Below are 22,914 nucleotides of genomic sequence, written 5' to 3'. Positions count from 1 at the left end.
GTGTGAAGACGGGGGAGGGGCGTCTATTCGTTGACTTCTGTGATTGTGATTGGAAGACGTCTAATTGCATAATTGAGCGCCGCCCCGCCGCCGCTCTCCACCGCACCCACGCTAACCGATCCCGCCACCGCGCCGCCTAGCCACCGCTGCGTCGTCTTCTCTTCGCCCCCGCGACCGGCACCGCCCACCGGAGGTCCGGCTCCGCCCGGCCGGCAGCGCAGGAGTGCCGCCGCGCCATCCGCTGGCCGAACCGCCTCCACCGCCGAGCCGCCGCCACCCCCGGCCCCCTCCTCTAGATTCGGTGGCCATTGGAGCTCCGGCAACTCGAAACCTAAAGGCCGCCGTCGCCCTACAGCACCCCAGACGCCGGCGGCCGCTCCGCCCACCTACCACCCCTCCCCGGCCAACCCTCCCCCTTCCCTAACTTGCAACCCCGCCGGCGGCCGTCCCCCAACCCCCTGCTCGAGGAAGAAGATGAACAGGGGGCGCTGGCGCCTTCTGCGACGCGACGGCTCCCACCCGCGCGCGTGATAAATAGACACGGCGCGGGGGAGCCGGGGGCCACGTCCATGTGGTTCATTGCCGCATTGGTCGTCACTCTCTCTCCCTTTATCCCTCTCTCTCCTCTACAATTACCTATTTTGATTTTGGTCTTCTGGAATCTGGATTTATCTTCATGGGGTGTTTAGTTGGTGAAAAAGTTTTGGTTTGACTATTGTAGCACATTTTGTTATTATTTGACAATTAATATCAAATTATGAATTAGTTAGTATCATTAGATTCATCTCGTAGGAATCCGTTAGACTATATAATTAATTATTTTTTCAACTGTATTTAATGTTCCATACATATTCTCCATTTAACTATATTTTCAAGAGGCACTACGCCGAGGGCAACGAAGGCCCAGACGGCCGCAGGGCCCAGAGCCTCGGCGGCGTAGCTGACACCCACACCTATGGAAAACAAAACCGCTCGATAATCGCGATTATCGGTAAAATTTATCGTTATCGATGCTAACTGAAAACGTAAACCGATTGAAATTTCGCTGGATTTCAATGGAAAATTCAAAAATTTAAAAAAATTCATAAAAAGTAGAGAACTTATTTTTATAAAAAAAACTAGACCTTCTCTTGATTCCAGAATGTTGTCACATGTTGAAAGGAACAATTGTTTGCTCAGGAAAAAAATATTTTTATCTAACTTAAGTCAAACATATGCTGCCAACTTAAGTCAGAAAAATCCGACTCGTTTTGAACATATCATGGAGATAATAGATAGGAGGATGTCCACTGTCATGCTACGGACTTATGTGCAAGGTGCTTGTGTTTTGAATCCGATGGTGAATTATACCATGGGGACAACCAGGGGCGGAGACAGGGGGCGGGCAGGGGCCTGGCCCCCTATCATCCTCAAATTTACACTACAAATTTAAATTTTGATTAAATTTTTAGATAAATTTATATGGTTGGCCCCCCCTAACAATGAAAAAAACGCCATCCTGGCTCCGCCCCTGAGGACAACAGATTTCTTAATGACAAATCTTCGCAAATGTTTTTTTAAGGATGTGTGATACAAACACAACGGCTGCTGCACTTCAGGAAGCTGTGTTTTTTAAGCAAAAGCGAGGAGATTTTGCTGGAGAGCTAGCTAGGAGGATGGCCACTGATCATGCTACTTCACCGGCTAGTTGGTGGTCTATGTTTGGTAATGATACTCCAACACTTCAACGCCTTACAATGAAGCTTCTCTCTCAATGTGCCTCATCAAGTGGATGTGAGAGGAATTGGGTACTTTTGCCTTCATCCACACAAAATTGCGAAATCGGTTGGGACACAAGAAGTTGCATCAGTTGGTTTTTGCGAACTACAACCTTCGACTTCGTATCCAGCGAGCAGGAAGCACAGTTGAGCCTAGTGACTTTGATCCTGTGAGTAGAATGATGGATCTTTCATTCTATCGCCAACGAAGTGCTATTCAAGATTGGATGGAGCACGGCAGATCCAATGCCCCTCCAACATTGGATGAGGACTCTGATATTAGTGATGTTCCCCATCCTAATCCAATGTTCACTTCTTTGGCAGAGGACAATGAAAATTTAGAGCAATGGGCAGGTGAGAATGTTGGTGATACACATCTTGGCAAGAGGAAGACAAAAGTTCTCCGACCTGGGCCACCAGAAAAGAAGGGAAAAATGATTAGGAGCCCTCAAGAGGAAGAGCTTGCGAGCAATGAGACAACACCTGAGCCTAGTGGTGGTGGTGATGAAGGCAACACCGATGATGACGATGACGATGACGATGACGATGATGATGACAATGATGATGGAGGGAGTGGTTATCCTGTGAACTATGAAGTTTGTATGGACTATGCACTCGTTTATTTATATGAACTATGCACTTCGTGGTTTGTATACATGTGCAAATTCATGTGCTTTATGCAATTTCATGGGCAAAATATGTAAACATGTTTATTTCTTAGACAATCCCATATGCAAAATTATGCATGTATGTATAATTTATCTAATATAATATAATACATAACCTAAAAAATTAAATGCTATCAAACCTTTATATTTTTTCCACTGCCAAAACACATTTTCAGTAGGCGAAGCGATAAATCGTTCGGTTTGCATCGATTATCGACGATAAATTGTCGATTTTCATTTTTTGAATTTGGGTCCCTTTACCAATCGGTTTTGACGATTTTTCACCGATTTTCAATCGATTATCGTTACCGAGCTCACTGATAAATGTTGTATCACCGGTAATGTAATCCTTGCCCACACCCACACCCACACCCACACACACTCTCTCCTCTCATCTCGCGCGGAACAGTGTCTATCTGGTCCGGCAGGCCACCATGCCCGGACCTGTGATTCTCCACGCTTCATCAGAGATCTGCCTCGCCAGGCACAGCTTTGGAATCAATCAAGGCCCCGAGTAGCAGTGGTCCCGATTCTCTGTCGTCCTATCCTTGTTTTGTTGGAAAATTTAAAATTCTAATTTTTTTCCGATACTTACATGGAGAATTAAATCTAGACGAAATAAAAAACGCATTGCACAGTTTGCCTGTAAATCGCGAGATGAATCTAATGAACCTAATTAGACCATAATTAGACGCTAAATTGCTACAGTAATGCTACAGTAATGCTGCGTAATTAGAAAGTTCACCATATATGTTTCCATAAAAAAATGGATGCACACATTGGTCACTCAGGTTCTTGGAAGCTCAAACAATTGCTATTCAGCTCATAGCTCGAGAATATTTGGATTTCACTCAAGACTCAGATTAGAAAAAGCAAAATTAAGAAAAAGTCTTATCACCGGTTTAACCGACGACACCAATTTTCTATACGTCGGTTAAACGCAGTTGCTGAAGTCTGGACACAGTGTTCACCGGATTAACCGACGATGTTTAAAATTAACGTCGGTTCAGTTTTCCAGAGAGTCGGTTTTTCAGGGGTTTTCAGGCTTACACTCACCGGTTAAACCGACGAAGGATTTGAGTTAGCGCCGGTGCAGTTGTTCAGAGATTGGTTTTTCAGTTGATCAGTGGACAACTACACTCACCGGTTAAACCGATGATACGTCGGTTAAATTACCCGAGCTGTAACGGCTAGTATTTCAAATGGGCAGTTTACATTCATCGGTTGAACCGACGATGACTTTTGGAGGACCGTCGGATTAACCGGCGTTGAGTACTTTTTCTAGCAGTTTTTCTCCAATGTCTCTATCCGCGTGAGCTGCCTATATATACTCCTCCAATGGGTCATTTTGAAGACTCTTGACACCAGACAACACTCATACACTCATTCTCTTGTTGAGAACCACCTTGAGCTTCACATTCCATTCATTTGATCATTCAATCATCCAGGAAGCAAGGCTAAGGACTTGAGTAGAGAGAAGCTTGTGTGCATCCGTTCTTGGTGATCGGTTCTTGCTCAAGTGAAGGCCCTAACTTGTTACTCTTGGTGATTGGCATCACCTAGGCGATCTTGGTGATTGAGGTGCTTCTTGCGGAGCTTGCCAAGTTGATTGTGGCCTTGTGGGAGCCCGAAGAAAATTATACGTGGCTTGAGCTCCACCACGCGCGGGATGGTGAACGGAGACTCTTAGTGTGCACCCTCGTCTTGGTGACATGGGAGGTGACAAGACTCTTAGTGAGTGTCACAACGTGGATTAGGGGTGTGTGCCAACACATCGACACCACGGGGAAAAATCCGGTCGTCTCTTGCCAACTTTTTACATTCAAGCACTTACTTTCATGTAATTTATTCATGTGCTTGACCCTAGACATCATAACTTAGCTCTATCTTACTTAGCTTTATATCTTGTTGTATCCTTTATAGCTTGTGTAGGTTGCTTAGTTAGCCAGTTGGTGAATTGAGACTAACTAGCATTGCATAGGTTAAGGTTGATCTATTTTGATTTAAAAATTTGAAAAAAGCCCAATTCACCACCTTTTAGTCATGGTCATGGATCCTTTACACCAGGGATTTAAATTAGTCCCGGGGTTTTTAGAAGCCAAACAAGATCCAGTCCCGGGGTTTTTAGAAGCCAAACAAGATCTTAGTCTCAAGAGAACCAGGTAAACTTTTTCATGATGGGCAGCCGGCGCAGCGTGAACATTGTGGTGAATTCCCTGACAGATGAAACAGTTTGCCTCTCCTGTAGGGTATCTTAGCAATATAAAACCAATCCGTCGGAGAGCAAATCAGCCGTGTTAGCTATATTTGAAGTACTAAATGAAGTTTATTTAGATTCGTCTAAAGGAAGGCCTTGTTTAGATGAAACGCAAAAAAAATTTGTGATGGAATCTTGCTAATTTAAAGTACTAAATAAAGTCTATTTACAAAACTTTTTGCACAGATGGATTGTAAATCGCGAGACGAATTTAATGATGCTAATTAATCATCTTGTCAGGCAGTACCATCATCTTCTGCAGTTCTCTTCCAGGCAGTAGCAGCAGCTCTATGGGTTCCAGTAGCGCGTGCAGAGGTACTCTCTCCGTCCTTTATTATTTGTCGTTTTGGGTGTGCATGTGACAAATTTGATTCGATTGGTAGAAAATATGTGCAATATTTGTATCTCCAAATAAATTTATTAAAAAACTAGATTAAAAGATCTATCCAATAGTATAAATTATGTATCATAAATATTAATATTTTTATATAAAATTAATTAAAATTATTTCTCGGGAAGCGAGAACAATAGTTATTTAGAGACGGATGGAGTATCTCTGAAGGTGCGTGACATGGGTGAAAAGAAGACCCAGCATGGGCTGTATTTAGATCCGTAAAATAGTGGTAAAAAAGGTCATATCGGACACTGTAGTACACTGTGGCACTTTTCGTTTGTTTGTGGTAATTGTTGTCATACTATGACCTAACTAGGCTCAAAAGATTCGTCTCGCCGTGTACATCAAAACTATGCAATTAATTTTTTTATTTACCTACATTTAATGTTTCATGTATGAGACAAAAAATTTGATGTAATAGGTGAATAGTGAAGTTTGGAGAGAGAAATTTTAGAACTAAACACAGGCATGGTAAGATTAACGAGCTGTCAGGTTTCATCTATCTTGCTTCGACGCCAGAGCAGCAGCCTTTTGCACTAGCATATGTTGTGCACTGTGGGGAACAGCTTATTAGCTTAAACGCTCAACATACAAATCTCAAAAAAAGACTCGCCGTGCAGACGTTCCACGGCTTAAAGATAGTGCGACAACCTCTCGCGAAGCCGAAGTCCAAGCGTGCCCTGTCGTCTAAAACGTCTGCAGACTCATTCGTGATCTTTCGGCTCATCTGAAGTTTTTAAGGGCACCAAACCTACTATTATCTTGCTAATGCTGGTGAACGAGTTCAGAACTTCTGTACCGTAACCTGATAACTTGGATACCTGAAACGAATCGTTTTCAGAATTTCAGGTCGACGCCTCCACCGTCCCTAGTCCCCGGAAACGGCATGGCATGCTTGAGCTTGGTGCTTGGACGTGGACCTGGAGATCGATAGCCCGCGCGCGTAAGACACTATACGGATGATTCGAGACGAGCAGGTTACATAGATGCGGGCACATGTACGTGTGTTCTGTTCATCAACTGAGCAGAAGTAGAAGGCACCGTTCCGTTCCGTTCATGCTCGCGGTAGCCAGTGTCACAGAACCGCCAAATTAAAACTCTAATTAAGCGTAATGGCCGTCATTTGAACACATCAGGCTCATTAGCTTAATGGCTTAATTTGGCGATCCTTTCGCAACCCACGCCCCGATCGAAACATCACCGATAGTCCCACGCGAAGGTGGGCGCAGATGGTACGAGCACGACACATAATTGAATATACAACAAATATACATAGAACTTGACCTTAAGTTTTACAAACCGAGTTTGAATAAATACATAATTCACAAACTTTTCAATACTGAAATCCTGGTTCGTCTAGAGGAACGGGGCCTACAGCTACCAAAAGTGAGCCCTAGAGAGATCCCTAACTAGACGTCCGGCTCCACGACCACCCATCCCTCTGCATCCCGGCGGATGAACTTGGCGCAGCAGGGACAGAAGTCTACATCTGCGTGCCCTGAAATAATGTTGGCAACAAACCCTGAGTATTCTAATACTCAGCAAGGCTTACCCGACCAGTGGGTATAACTTAGCCCACATAGCTAGACATGCAAGGCTTTTGGCTGGTGGTTATTTTGCAGAAAAAGCAACTAAAGTAATTCCTTACTTTCATTATTTTAGCTTCAGATTCTATAAAAATTAACTCTCATCTCATATTCGCGAAGACCTACTATAGCAATCATGGTGATGCAAGCAAAATAATTTGGTGAGCTCAATATTTTATATAAACATTCCTAACTCATATTCTACATTTTTGCTACGGTGTGACAAAGAGACCAAGGCCCTCATAACCGCGAGACACGGCGAATCGATCCGATTTAACCTTGCAAGGTGGACCTAACCAACACGGCACGTATTTGCCCCGTCGGACTATACATACCAACCATTCCCCTCCCCGCCTCGAACTACAGGAACCAGCCCAACGACATATGGTCAGCCGAGCTCAACGTGAGACCACCAAAAGTAAACACATGCATCCCAATTCTCCGCGACTACTCGACTCGCCCCAGGAGTTGGGTGCGGGTTCCTGTACTTTCGAAGCAAGGCAGTACTCGGCTTACCGGTTTCGACTACCTCCTACTCCCGGCATGCGGTTAGTACAGTTCAATCCCCGATCAGCACTGCCACATCCACCGGTCCTTAATCGACACAGACGGGGCTAAGACACCCAGGAACCCTGTCCTGCTGCCATACCTATCCATCATCCCCGCCCGGTCTCACATTTCCATGTTCATTTCAAAACCAATCTCACATACTGAATCATATAAAGATAATAACGTATCTCGCGAGTAACCGGAAATTACTCGACTCCTAACATTCTACATCTCGCGAGTGCAGGAGACCACTCGTCTTCTACCGGTAACGCTAAGCTTAGCACAACTATCGTCCTATACATGCTAGTATAACTCCGGGAATCCTAAGAATCATGCAACTAGGGTTCCAAACAATTCCTGAACTTAATGCACAAGTAGTAGAAACATACATAGGTGTCTTAATTTAAAATACTAGGATGTGCACCGGGGCTTGCCTTGCGCCTGCTGCTCAACACTGGGGCCAGACGGGCCTTGGGCCGGGTGCTCACACCTCTCCTCTTGGGCTTGCGTCGTTTGCTCTTGTGGTGCCGCGATCGCCTCAAAGACGGCTCCCTCAGATGCGGATGCTACACGTATGCATATGTATTAAATGAGTGCAGCCCAAGAATTGTAACTAGTTTACTTTAACTAAAATACCCTGCGGACTGTCCGCGCCCGAGTGGCGGACTGTCCGCCGCACTATCCTACCAACCCAGCAGAGGCAACAACGTCTCTGGAACTTTTTCCCATTTTACCTGCGGACTGTCCGGCCACCCCTGGCGGACCGTCCGCAGTTCAAGTACTCAACCCACCAGAGACGAAAACGTCTCTGGACAATTTCCTAGACTCTACTGCGGACTGTCCGCGCCCTAGTAGCGGACCGTCCGCAGTTCACCCCTGCGAACCTCCAGAGACGACATCGTTTCTGGAACAAATTTGAGCCTCAATGGCGGACCGTCCGCTCCCCGATAGCGGACTGTCCGCAATCAATCTTGCAAAAACAACCAGAGGCAACATCGTCTCTGGACAAAACTAACCTGACCTGCGGACCGTCCGCGCCCCCCAGGCGGACCGTCCGCGATAACTAATTCCTGACCCTCGCCCTAGGCGGCAGCAAGGGCGGCGGCGACGGCGGAGGCCGTGCTCCGGCGCCGGCGACACGCCATGGAAGGGGAAAAAGGCTGGGAAGCATAAGAAACTCACCACGACTCCATTCCCGCAGTCGGTTCGAGTGGAGGGCGACCGGAGAGGCGGATCGGCGGTGAAGCAAGCTTCAAGCACCCCCAATGGTGTCCGGCGGTGGTGGAAAGATTCCAGCCGGGGATAAGCCGGTTTAGGGGTTTGGGAAGGTGGAGGAGGTGACGAGGAAGGTTCCTGCGCGAGGAATCGAGGTCTGGTGGACGGAGGAGGGAGATCGAAGCAAGGGGCGACGATGGCGCGGGAGCTCGAGCTCCGCTCGGCTCTGGAAGGAAAGAGGAAGAAGAGAGGATTGACGAGTGGGTCCCACGCCCATCCAGATAAATATCTGGGCGACGCCTCGCGGACTGTCCGCCGTCACCTCGCGGACTGTCCGCGTGGTGGTTGTTACAATCCTACCCCCTAAAAGAAATCTCGCCCCGAGATTTAAGGAATAGCTAAAGGGAGAGTTATAAATTGGGGTGTACCTTGGTAGACTTGTAGTAATTCCGGACATTTAGTCCGAACAAATTCCTCCGTCTCCCAAGTAGCTTCCCGCTCAGAGTGATTGCTCCATTGCACTTTATAGAATTCACTGGTTTGATTCCGAGTGACCCTGGTTTTGTGATCAACAATTTTGATTGGGTATTCGGGATAGACAAGATCGGGTTCCACTTGTAGTTTCTCAATGTCAAGCACCTTCTCCGGAACACGGAGGCATTTCCTGAGCTGAGATACGTGGAATATATTATGAACCGCGGATAGGTGGGCAGGAAGCTCCAAACGGTATGCCACTGGCCCACATTGCTCAACAATAAGAAAAGGCCCAACATAGCGAGGTGCGAGCTTTCCCTTCACCCCGAACCGTTGAACCCCTTTCATTGGAGATACCCGCAGATAGACATGATCCCCTACTTGAAACAGGGTGAATTGACGCTTCTTGTCCGCATAACTCTTTTGTCGGGATTGGGCAATCTTCAAATTTTCCTGAATGACCCGAACCTGCTCTTCTGCTTCATTCACCATATCGGGCCCAAAGAAAGTTCTCTCCCCCGCTTCTGACCAATTCAAAGGCGTTCTGCATTTCCGTCCATACAAGGCCGCAAATGGAGCCATCTTGATGCTTTCTTGATAACTGTTGTTATAAGCAAACTCGGCCAATGGCAAGCACTCATCCCATTTCTGACTGTAGGTGAGCACGCAAGCTCTAAGCATGTCCTCTAATATTTGGTTTATTCTCTCTGTCTGACCGTCAGTCTGGGGATGATAAGCTGAGCTGCGGAGGAGCCGAGTGCCGAGGGCGGCATGAAAGTGCTCCCAGAACCGGGCAATGAACTGAGCACCCCGGTCCGAAATGATTGTTTTTGGAATTCCATGAAGACTCACAATGCGATCTATATATAGCTGAGCGTATTGCTTCGCCGCATGTGTGGTCTTTACCGGTAGAAAATGGGCCGACTTGGTGAGACGATCTACAATAACCCATATCGAGTCATACCCCTTGGAAGTTTTGGGTAGACCGACGATGAAATCCATACTAATGTCTTCCCACTTCCAGGATGGAATACTCAATGGCTGCAAGGGGCCGGCTGATCTCAAGTGGCTAGCCTTAACCCTCCGACAGGTGTCACATTCTGACACATAACTTGCGATTTCCCGCTTCATCCTTGTCCACCAAAACCGCTGTTTCAGATCCTGATACATCTTGTTGCTGCCAGGATGAATAGAATACCTAGAGAGGTGAGCCTCATCAAGAATTTGTTTCCGGAGTTCTAAATCCTTAGGTACCACCAGCCGGTTCTTAAACCATAACACACCCTCGCCATCTAGCTGAAAACATGCCACACGAGGGTCACTTTCCATGAGCCTCTGCCTAATCCTTTCCATGCCAATATTATCTCTTTGAGCGGCAATAATTTGATCCCGCAGTGTTGGAGGGAGGGTAATATGAGTAAGTGTACCCTCAGCTACTATAGCCAAATTCAACTTCTCCATCTCTTGGCATAGAGTTGCATGCATAGGGGTTACTGAGATACAATTGCAACTTGCCTTTCTGCTCAACGCATCTGCTACCACATTAGCTTTGCCCGGGTGAAAGTGGATTTCCAGATCATAATCCTTAATCAATTCCAACCACCGTCTCTGGCGCAAGTTTAGCTCATTCTGAGTAAAAATATACTTTAGACTCTTGTGGTCGGAGTATATATGCACAGGATTACCCAGAAGATAATGACGCCAAATCTTCAGCGCATGCACCACTGCTGCCAATTCCAAATCATGAGTGGCATAGTTCTCTTCGTGTCGCCTAAGTGCTCTGGAAGCATAAGCTATCACCCGCTGATCTTGCATAAGGACGCAGCCAAGGCCCGTTCCTAATGCATCACATACAAACATCAAGGCCAGAATCATACCTGGCTAAGTCAAAGGCGGAAATGAGAATGCGGCCAAAACTCATACCTGATGCATCACAATAAACATCAAATGGTCGAGTGATATCTGGCTGAGCCAGGACAGGAGCAGACGTCAGAAGTCTTCTCAAGGTCTGGAAAGCCTGCTCACAATTGTTGCCCCAACTAAATCTCACTCCTTTCTTGAGTAATTCGGTCATGGGCCTAGCAATTTTTGAGAACTCCGGTACAAACCGGCGATAATATCCTGCTAGCCCAAGAAAACTTCGAATCTCAGGAACAGAGGTAGGAGCCTGCCAATCCAGGACATCCTGAATCTTGCTAGGATCAACCGAAATCCCTTTGTCCGAGATGATGTGGCCCAAGAACTGGACTTCCTTGAGCCAAAAATCGCATTTGCTAAATTTGGCATACAGCTTGTGCTCCCGCAGGCGCTGAAGCACAATGCGGAGATGCTCTGCATGCTCTTCTTCATTCTTGGAAAATATAAGAATGTCGTCGATGAAAACAACGACAAACTTATCTAGCTCGGGCATGAATACCGAGTTCATGAGGTACATGAAATGAGCAGGGGCATTGGTTAGCCCGAAAGACATGACCAGATATTCAAAAAGTCCGTATCTGGTGGAAAAAGCTGTCTTGGGAATATCCTCAGCTCTAATCTTTATCTGATAATAGCCAGAGCGGAGATCAATCTTGGAAAATACTTTGGCCCCGAATAGCTGATCAAACAGAATATCAATCCGGGGAAGGGGATATTTATTTTTGATTGTGACGGCATTCAGAAGTCTATAATCCACACACAGCCTGAGGCTCTCATCTTTCTTTTTCACAAAGAGTGCAGGACAGCCCCAAGGTGACTTGCTAGGACGGATATAGCCCTTATCAAGCAATTCCTGTAATTGTTTCTTTAACTCCGCCAGCTCATTGGGTGGCATCCGGTAAGGCCTCCTAGAAATCGGTGCCGTACCCGGTTGCAATTCAATGGTAAACTCCACGTCACGATCAGGCGGCATTCCAGGCAAATCATCCGGAAAGACGTCCGGATATTTACACACCACTGGTATGTCCTCTAGCTTCTTGCCCTCGGCGTGGTGCACCGCATGAGTCAAAGACGCTGGATCCCTCAAATTTAAAGTCATACTACCATGAATAGAGGAGTTGATGTGCACAGATTGTGAGGTCGTGTCCAGGGTAACTCCCTGACCCTCCATCCAGTTCATACCCAATATAATATCTATCCTTTGGGTTGGTAACATTATCAGGGCCATAGGGAAAATTTTTCCTTGCAACTGTAGGGGTACTTGCTTAACAAACTGATTGGTGATTAACTTCCCCCCAGGCGAATGAATGTGGTATGGCTTGGGCATGCTTTCAGTTTTTAATCCCAGTCTAACAATACACCCCTTGCTAATAAAGGTATGAGACGCCCCTGAATCAAATAATACTGTAACGGGTTGTTCATTTACTGAGAACGTACCCGCCATCACTGGAGCTCCCTCAGGAATACCCTCGAGGGTGGTGTAGTGCACTTGCCCCGGCTTGAAGTGGGCCACTTGCTGCTTCTGACCCTGCTGGCTCGACTGCTGGCCTTGCTTGGGTGGCATTGGGCAATTCCGTGCAAAGTGACCCGGCTGCCCGCAGTTGTAGCACGGAAACAGATTGGGGCGCACCCCCGGCTGCTGCACCCAGACCTTCTGCTCATTCTGCTGAGGAGCAGGAGGCCTGACCGTCCCCTGTGGCTGAGTGTACTGAGGGGGCCTGTATCCCCACTGCTGCTGTGGCTGGTGCTGAAAAGGAGCTCGCTGTGGGCCCGACTGCACCAAGCGAAACCTCTGAGGGGCACTGCTAGAGGACCCCGCTGCCGGCGCCTTTCTCTTCTTTTCTGCCTTGTGAGCTAGGTGGGCGTCCTCCTGTATGATAGCCCCGTTGACTAGCTCACTGAAACTGTCGAACCTGACCATCGCCAAGCGATCCTGGAGCTTGGTACTGAGCCCCTGCCTGAAACAGGCCTGCTTCTTCTCGTCAGTGTCCACATGGTACCCAGCATACTGTGAGAGAGTGTTGAATGCTTGGGAGTACTGTAGTACACTGTTATTGCCCTGCTTCAGGGCCAAGAACTCGGTGAGCTTCCTTCTAATCACCCCCGCTGGAATGTGATGTGCCCTGAAGGCTTCCCGGAACTGTGCCCAAGTGAAATGGGTGTCCGCAGGGAACATTGCCACATGATTGTCCCACCATGTGCGTGCTGGGCCCCTAAGCTGCTGAGCGGCAAATCCTGCCTTGTCCCCATCATTGTACTGGTGTAGGGTGAATTTGGACTCGATAGTCCGAAGCCAGCTGTCTGCCTCCAGCGGTTCATCCGCTTTATGGAAGAGCGGTGGTTGAGTAGCCAGAAACTCTGGATATCCAGGAGCAGGCGGCTGATGGTGAGGTCCAGGCTGCGGCACTCTGCCCTGCGCCACGAGCTCACGGAGGAGTGCCGTCTGCTCATCGCGCCCAGTGAGCATGGCCGCAATGGCCTGGGCCAACTCAGGAGGGTTCGGTGGTTCTCCCATTCTGCATTCAACCATGACGAGGTTAGTTCCCTCATCCAGATAAATCAAGACAAAACCGATAGCAAATTAATCCTTGCAAGTCATGGCACAATGCCTAAGGTAGGGCTTCAAAACAATTCTGAAGGATACTAGCAGGCGGGGCCAGGCGATCGATCGGCGCCACCAATTGGTCTGACCGAGCTGCCCTGGTCCAGCCGAAATTAGTACGGCGGACCGTCCGCAGTACATGGGCGGACCGTCCGCTTCCCAAAATCCTAGTCGACCGGACTGTCCGCGGAGAGTCTGCGGACCGTCCGCCGTGCGCACTGTCAACCAGATTCAGTTCCACCCGGCTCTGGTAAATTTTTCTCAAGGTCTGGCGGACCGTCCGCGGGTCCTAACCGGACTGTCCGCTGAACATGCCTCGCGACAGTGCCTCCGGTTCGACCGACGATACTCTCGCAACCTTTTACGCCCCCCTACCAACCCTCTCGATCCGTACGTCATCTACAAAGGTCCTTAGGATCGTAGACTCACACCCCCACCAACTCCCACAGAAAAACCCCAAAAACCCTCCAAAAATGAGATGCATGCTCGCCCTACGCACAAAATCCATTTTTATATTTTTAGAAAAACTCGAAATTTAGTCATGCCTGTACCACCCTCGGTGCGTTTCGGCTCTGATACCAGCTGTCACAGAACCGCCAAATTAAAACTCTAATTAAGCGTAATGGCCGTCATTTGAACACATCAGGCTCATTAGCTTAATGGCTTAATTTGGCGATCCTTTCGCAACCCACGTCCCGATCGAAACATCACCGATAGTCCCACGCGAAGGTGGGCGCAGATGGTACGAGCACGACACATAATTGAATATACAACAAATATACATAGAACTTGACCTTAAGTTTTACAAACCGAGTTTGAATAAATACATAATTCACAAACTTTTCAATACTGAAATCCTGGTTCGTCTAGAGGAACGGGGCCTACAGCTACCAAAAGTGAGCCCTAGAGAGATCCCTAACTAGACGTCCGGCTCCACGACCACCCATCCCTCTGCATCCCGGCGGATGAACTTGGCGCAGCAGGGACAGAAGTCTACATCTGCGTGCCCTGAAATAATGTTGGCAACAAACCCTGAGTATTCTAATACTCAGCAAGGCTTACCCGACCAGTGGGTATAACTTAGCCCACATAGCTAGACATGCAAGGCTTTTGGCTGGTGGTTATTTTGCAGAAAAAGCAACTAAAGTAATTCCTTACTTTCATTATTTTAGCTTCAGATTCTATAAAAATTAACTCTCATCTCATATTCGCGAAGACCTACTATAGCAATCATGGTGATGCAAGCAAAATAATTTGGTGAGCTCAATATTTTATATAAACATTCCTAACTCATATTCTACATTTTTGCTACGGTGTGACAAAGAGACCAAGGCCCTCATAACCGCGAGACACGGCGAATCGATCCGATTTAACCTTGCAAGGTGGACCTAACCAACACGGCACGTATTTGCCCCGTCGGACTATACATACCAACCATTCCCCTCCCCGCCTCGAACTACAGGAACCAGCCCAACGACATATGGTCAGCCGAGCTCAACGTGAGACCACCAAAAGTAAACACATGCATCCCAATTCTCCGCGACTACTCGACTCGCCCCAGGAGTTGGGTGCGGGTTCCTGTACTTTCGAAGCAAGGCAGTACTCGGCTTACCGGTTTCGACTACCTCCTACTCCCGGCATGCGGTTAGTACAGTTCAATCCCCGATCAGCACTGCCACATCCACCGGTCCTTAATCGACACAGACGGGGCTAAGACACCCAGGAACCCTGTCCTGCTGCCATACCTATCCATCATCCCCGCCCGGTCTCACATTTCCATGTTCATTTCAAAACCAATCTCACATACTGAATCATATAAAGATAATAACGTATCTCGCGAGTAACCGGAAATTACTCGACTCCTAACATTCTACATCTCGCGAGTGCAGGAGACCACTCGTCTTCTACCGGTAACGCTAAGCTTAGCACAACTATCGTCCTATACATGCTAGTATAACTCCGGGAATCCTAAGAATCATGCAACTAGGGTTCCAAACAATTCCTGAACTTAATGCACAAGTAGTAGAAACATACATAGGTGTCTTAATTTAAAATACTAGGATGTGCACCGGGGCTTGCCTTGCGCCTGCTGCTCAACACTGGGGCCAGACGGGCCTTGGGCCGGGTGCTCACACCTCTCCTCTTGGGCTTGCGTCGTTTGCTCTTGTGGTGCCGCGATCGCCTCAAAGACGGCTCCCTCAGATGCGGATGCTACACGTATGCATATGTATTAAATGAGTGCAGCCCAAGAATTGTAACTAGTTTACTTTAACTAAAATACCCTGCGGACTGTCCGCGCCCGAGTGGCGGACTGTCCGCCGCACTATCCTACCAACCCAGCAGAGGCAACAACGTCTCTGGAACTTTTTCCCATTTTACCTGCGGACTGTCCGGCCACCCCTGGCGGACCGTCCGCAGTTCAAGTACTCAACCCACCAGAGACGAAAACGTCTCTGGACAATTTCCTAGACTCTACTGCGGACTGTCCGCGCCCTAGTAGCGGACCGTCCGCAGTTCACCCCTGCGAACCTCCAGAGACGACATCGTTTCTGGAACAAATTTGAGCCTCAATGGCGGACCGTCCGCTCCCCGATAGCGGACTGTCCGCAATCAATCTTGCAAAAACAACCAGAGGCAACATCGTCTCTGGACAAAACTAACCTGACCTGCGGACCGTCCGCGCCCCCCAGGCGGACCGTCCGCGATAACTAATTCCTGACCCTCGCCCTAGGCGGCAGCAAGGGCGGCGGCGACGGCGGAGGCCGTGCTCCGGCGCCGGCGACACGCCATGGAAGGGGAAAAAGGCTGGGAAGCATAAGAAACTCACCACGACTCCATTCCCGCAGTCGGTTCGAGTGGAGGGCGACCGGAGAGGCGGATCGGCGGTGAAGCAAGCTTCAAGCACCCCCAATGGTGTCCGGCGGTGGTGGAAAGATTCCAGCCGGGGATAAGCCGGTTTAGGGGTTTGGGAAGGTGGAGGAGGTGACGAGGAAGGTTCCTGCGCGAGGAATCGAGGTCTGGTGGACGGAGGAGGGAGATCGAAGCAAGGGGCGACGATGGCGCGGGAGCTCGAGCTCCGCTCGGCTCTGGAAGGAAAGAGGAAGAAGAGAGGATTGACGAGTGGGTCCCACACCCATCCAGATAAATATCTGGGCGACGCCTCGCGGACTGTCCGCCGTCACCTCGCGGACTGTCCGCGTGGTGGTTGTTACAGCCAGTCGGTACGTACGTAGACGACTGGTACCATACCACCACACATGTCCCGTGTACGTTCCACGCCCTCGCTGAAGATGACAAGATTCCGGTCAAGTCTCGCACTACACACAAGTGTTAATCGAGGCTACCAACTACAGTGCCGTACCTGGACCGACTGACCGTATTGGTAGATGCGCCGCCTTCACCAGTAAAACACAAGACTGGATCCGGTACACGTACGTCAGGACTGTTTTTTTACCGTGCATGCAACTTACGCAGTGTACAGGTGCGACTCGATCTCCGTACGTATTGACCGATCTGAATCTTGTACTACCCCGCGGCCGACACTACAAGAAATATGGTGATCTATGACGAAAGTTTTATGACATTTTTAAACAGCGTCACAATTGCACACAATCCATGACAATTTTCAGATTTTCGTCATGAATTTAAAGGTATGGGCCCTAGGCCCAAAACTTAGTGACGTTTTATTGAATTCGTCATGGTTGAGCCCACAAAATATGACGTTTTAATATTAATGTCATAGAAATCGTCAAAGTTATTTTGACTATATATTTTGACATGCATCATTTTTTTTTCAAGTTTTTGCTTCTCTTATTTGATGCTTATTCAAGCTATGCGTTATTTTATGAATCATATTCATATGGCATCATTTCTCAATAAAGGTTAAAGAGGAATCAGCCTATAAATTGGACGCTGAAATGTTGAAGGCAAAAATATGTGGACACAGGAGTGTTGAAGACAAGAAAGACCAAAATAAAATTTGGACACATAAATATTCAAGTAAAAAAACTGCATGCCCAAGATTCGATCTTTAGACCCACCATGCTCATTTTCTAGATGCACTACCATCACACCAAGTGTTTACATGTGGTAATCAGGGGTAACCAATTTTATTTATATGTTTCATCTCGCCCACAAAACCATCAAAAAAATTGAGGCAGAGGAGGGTTCGAACCATGAACACGAGACCTTGAGTGAAACGCATCTCCCATTCGGCTGGCAGTCCACTTGTGTTAGGCTAGAGCAATAGGATATTTAGTACAAATGGTTGTTGTTTTTATGGAAAATAAAAACAAAACTTGCTATCCCGAGGAATCGAACCTGTGACCTGGCTATGGTAAAGACAGAGCACTACCACCGTGCTACACGCTTTGTTTGTGATTGTTGGGCATTACAAATATTTTAGTCTAGTGCCACGTGGGCGATGTGAAGAACACAACTATGATTGATATTTTTCTTTTTAATTCAGGATTAAAATTCGTAACTGGTATTTCTCCCTCGTATGAATTCCAAATTTGATTGTTCTTTTTCCTAAATTTTTCTAAAATTATGTTCTTTCGTGTAATTGCATTTTTTTAAGTCAATTATGATTTCTTTAATCTTCTTCATATAGCTTGTTTTCTTTCATTTAAGCATAGAATAGAAAAAATGGCGCAAGTAGAGGGGTTCAAAACTGACTTCGGAGCAGACACCAGTACGCCTTACCACTGGGCTACGTTAGCCGCTGTATTTGCTTTTAGCATTTTAAGTCTTTTGTATATTTAAAAGTAGGTCCAATCATTTTGCAAACAATGTGTACCCTAATTTTTGCAAAATCTAATGAAACTTTTATTTCAAACTTAAACATCCATAAAAATATTATATGGAAATTTTCAAAATTTTTGGAGAAGTTTTAGATATTACTATCATTATTTTATATTAAGGTTGCATGTAGAAGTTTGAATTATCCCTAACAAATATTTACAATCTTCTTCCATTTTTAAGATATGAGCTATAATAGAACGGAGACACTTAAAATATATTTTTTGGGATTTTTTTAGGTATTATTTGAGATACTTGTAGTTCAAATAGTAATTACTTTCAATAAGCATGCAAAAATTCATTTAAATGGTAGAAAATACTAAATCTGTTCAAAAATTCTTGAAACTTCTACATGACAACTTAGATGTTGTCTAGTACATGTAAAAATATAATCAGGTGTATATAAAGTAATTATCTTATAAGTTAGTTCACAAGGGTGTATTAATTAGTTAGTTAAAAAATAGAAAAAAAACTTTTTTGCACCGAAAGTGGCCATATATATCTACAAATGTTAACAAGAACGTAAAGGTGAGGTTGTGTCCAAAATTGAGGTGTATATGAGAAATATAGGACTTGAGTTGTATGAAACTTCAAAGTTTGAATTGAGTTATAGGAAACTATAAGAGAGATGTATCAATTTGTGAACAATGTATAGTGCCACTTTATTAGAATCATATGAAATTTTTTTGACAAGCTTATGGGCCTAAAATGTAATGGAATATCAATTTGTAGAATTTTCTAACCGAATTTGGATATTATTAATTTTATTTTCAATAAATTTGTGCATAGAAGTTTAAATTATCCCTCACAAACATTTGAATCATTCATCTATTTTTGCGATATGAGCTATAATAGAACAGAGGTACTTAAAATATATTTTTGAGGGATTTTTTAGATATTATTTGCAATACATATAGTTCGATCCATAATTACTTTTGATAAACTCACAGAAATTCATTTAAACTATTAAAAATAGCAAATGAGTTTTAAAATTATTGAAACTTGTACGAGAAAACATATATATAGAATCTACTATATATAAAAAATATATTGGTGTGCATAAGATAATTATGTTTATGTGTTACTTCACAATGGTGCAATAAAATAAAAAGAAAAAAGAAAAATATTAAGCAAGGAAGAAATGAACTAGGCCCATTTTGGCCCAACAATTTATAACCGTCCATCGCTGATCGAACGGATCTCATCGCATCCCCATTCTATAAAACCTCTCTCAGAAACCCTAGCAACTCCAATCCCTCACACCCGGCGCCCGGCCGCCCCCTTCCCCCGCGTCAAGCTCCCTCCTCTCTCCCTCCCCCTCAGTCCGCCTCCCTTCACACCGACGCATCCTCCCGGCGGCCACCAGATCCACCACCCGCCGGCCACCAGATCTACCACCCGCCGGAGGCGACCTCTAGCCCGCGACGCGACGACGCCTCCTCCCGGCTGCGGATCCGCGTGTGGATCCAGAGGAGGCACGGCCCAAGGCGCGGAGCACAGAATCGAGGGCTGGCGGCGCTTCTTCCTCTCCGCTCGGCGCGGATCGAGTCCGCGGGTTCGGCTTCCTCCACCGGCAGCAGTGCGGGCTTCCTCCAACGGCGGCGGCACGGTTCGTCGCGGGCTCGCTGGATCTGCTCAGCTGGGTTCGACCGTCGTTGGCCGCCGCCACCGCAACTTTCTCCGGAACGCGCGCTTCTATTCAGATCCATGTATGCTCTGCTCCCCCATTTGGATGCCAGCCCTCCTGTTATTATCTCCCCTTCCCTTGCTTGTGCGCCCGCCGCCGGGCATCCTCGCCTGCTGCGGCGGCGGCGCCTTGGCATCGAGTGCGACTCGATGATCCTGCCGTCTGCTGCTTGCATCGAGCGCGCCGTGGATCCACTGCTCGTTTGTCCCATCCGTCGGTTTCTGATGAGATTCTCATGCCGTCGGTTTCTGATCTGCATCTGTAGCTCGGCATCTGCGTCAAACAGTTCCTCTCCATTTTTGCCTCCAAGAACTCCGACATTTTGCCTCCAAGTTACGGACTTGTCTACTTACCTTATGTATTTAAGGGTCTTCTGGGATGTGCAGGAATAGGGCATTCGCGTTCTTGTTCGCCGATGGCTCCAGCGAGGAACTGAGCTCGCTGCAGGCGGAGGAACTGGCTGGGCCGGTGCCCTTCGTCATGGCTGGCGTCAGCTAGGTGAATGAGATTCCTCTCCCCACGCACAGCATTATCACTAAGGCACTAACCCAATGGCGTGTGCAAATTTTGCATCCTTAACAAAATTTGCTTGTTACATTCTTAGTCTTACAGAAGGTTAAAAAAAAGGTCTTAACTGTTAGCTTATGTATCTAGAGACGGAGTATGTTAGCTTCTTCTATAGGTGTAGCTACATCAATTATTCTTGGATTCGTGAATGCAATGCAAATTAAATATGCAAAACTGTCTTGTAACTGGCATGTGCTAACTATAAATTATTTATGCAACACATGTGCTTTTGCTAATTTCTGTTGATGCCTTTATATTAATAAAGACTAAGCAAAGTCTTGCTAAGGAAAGTACTGCACCATGGTGCCCAGCATCTGCTATATCTGATGTGCCTTCTTTTGTTACAATATGCTATGCTACTTCAATTGATATTGGTTTTCAGGTCCAGCCGCCCTGGATAGAAAGGTCAAATTCAACCTTGAAGTAGTAAGCAAATTCGGTATGATCCTTACAAAAAATTATATTTGTTCTCTTGTTATTGTGACTGCTTCATGTTCAAATTCCGTTTGCTGTACTCCATTGGAATTCAGACTTCATTGCATCTATTGATCTGATACAATTTACTAGTGCGACTTATGCTAAGTTTGAACTTGGCTTCCTTTATTACATGTTCAAAATCTAGAGGCAAAAAAAGAAATTATTGATGAATATCGCTAGCCTAAGTTGCATACTCTTGCTAGATTTATCTGTTCCTTTTTGTTCTGCATGGCAACAAGTTGCATACTCTTAAACACTGATATTACATTTGTTCTCTTAATTTCAGAAAAAAAAATGGAGAATTAGAGCAGAAGAAAGCCTTGGAATAGAATTAGTACAGAAGAAAATTGAGAATTCTCTGTTCCTTTTTGTTCTGCATGTCAACAAGTTGCTAAGAAAAACTCTTGGATGAAAACTTGTACGTGATGTGTCGGAAGAAACACTTTGTATTTGATGTAATATTGGATGAAAAGTTATTGTATTTGATGTAATACTGGATGAAAGTTATTGTATTTGATGTGATGCCAGTTCTGTTTATTTTTTTGGAAATGAGATCGATGGGTTGGAATTGGAATTCTGAAATGGGCTGAAAAAACTATTGAAATTTTATGGGCTGTGGGCTGGAAATGTGATGGCATCATCCACGTAGGCAGCCACGTCATCATCCATGGAGGCAGACACGTCATTGTCCATGGAGGCAGCAACACGTCATCAAGCCAGGTCATCATCCACGTAGCGATTATCCGTGACGTTTATTTTCGTCATAGAAAATGGGTTTGGGTTGGGCTTTGGGGGCCCGGGGACATTCTATGACGGTTTCAAAACGTCATGGATCAAGCAATCCATGACAAAATTTTAAGGAACGTCACGAGGTGTGATCTATGATGCTCAATACATGACGTTATTTGAGATCGTCATAGATACTGTTTTATGACGGTTTTTTAGTGATCTGTGACGAAATTCAATCGTCATGGATCAACAGATTTTTTGTAGTGCGAATACTAACTACCTGCCCGAGACAAAATTTCCACAGCGAGAACCGGACCAGATGAATGGGGGGCAGCCGGGGACGCCCCGACACGGCCCGGCCGGCGCAGCGAGGGCCATTACTCGCGCCGCGACGAGACCGCTCGGGCTCGAACTGGGCAGTGGCAGCTATAGCTAGTGGCTGGTCTTTCGCCGCGGCGAGCCCATGACCCCGTGCTCATCGTCGCCGCCGGCGCGGCAGGGAAGCCGGTCGAATCCTCCTAGCTGAGGAGTAACCCCGGCGGCATGGGGCGCGCCTCCGTGCGCGGACGCGGAGCGGCAGGAGCAGGATGTGGCTGGCCTGGATGGGTTGGAAGCGCATGCCCATCCCGCACGAGCAGCATGGGCCTGTGGAGTCTGTGCACAGTTCACACATGGCAAGCTGGGCAGCTGGCAACTCCTTGGCTGGTGGACGGGACAGATCTCCTTTTTCCCTTTTTGCGTCCGAGACCTTCTTGAGGTAGTCCTCTGCCTGCGTGTATTGTGCACCCTCCTGCCGTTCCCGTTGGGGCATGGATGCCGCCGTGAGCCAGCCGTACGCACGCCGCGCGCGTCACTGCCGCTTCTATTTTCGCCGAAATGGAAAAGGCGGAAATGAAGGCGCAACTGGAAATGACCAGCAGACGGTCCGCTTGGGATTGGGCTTTAAAAAAAACTGCTTGGGCTTGGGCTGGTTTTGCTAGTTTGGAAGCATTGGGCTGGTGCTGTACAATTACAACACTCGGCGGCCATTGGGTCTCGCGGACCTGATTTTGTAACCGGGCCGACCCGTTCAGTTTAGGCTTTTGATTGATTTTCAGAAAATCGATCAGGACGCATAGCTGGAGCAACTCCAAGAGAAGCTAAAATTTCTAGCTAAATGAGTAGCTAAATAACTAGGTAAACAAATAAAAAGCTAGTCAAAGGGTGAGAGATCCAACAACCTCTCCATTTATCCC

At 46.8% G+C, this 22,914-nt stretch overlaps 1 long non-coding RNA gene across 1 annotated transcript; it reads left to right on the top strand.

The window, feature by feature from the left end:
* Nucleotides 1–19,462: 19,462 nt before the first annotated feature.
* LOC120657362 lies at nucleotides 19,463–21,487 on the top strand. The gene is made up of 3 exons (XR_005668143.1): nucleotides 19,463–19,928; nucleotides 20,293–20,912; nucleotides 21,237–21,487. It is a non-coding gene; the product is annotated as an uncharacterized LOC120657362 (long non-coding RNA).
* The last annotated feature ends 1,427 nt before the right edge of the window (nucleotides 21,488–22,914 follow it).

Source organism: Panicum virgatum, chromosome 1N (genome assembly GCF_016808335.1).
Source record: "Panicum virgatum strain AP13 chromosome 1N, P.virgatum_v5, whole genome shotgun sequence".
NCBI classification, from domain to species: Eukaryota; Viridiplantae; Streptophyta; class Magnoliopsida; order Poales; family Poaceae; genus Panicum; species Panicum virgatum.
The sequence above is the reverse complement of the archived record's forward strand: the minus strand, read 5'-3'. Positions and strand labels throughout refer to the sequence as shown.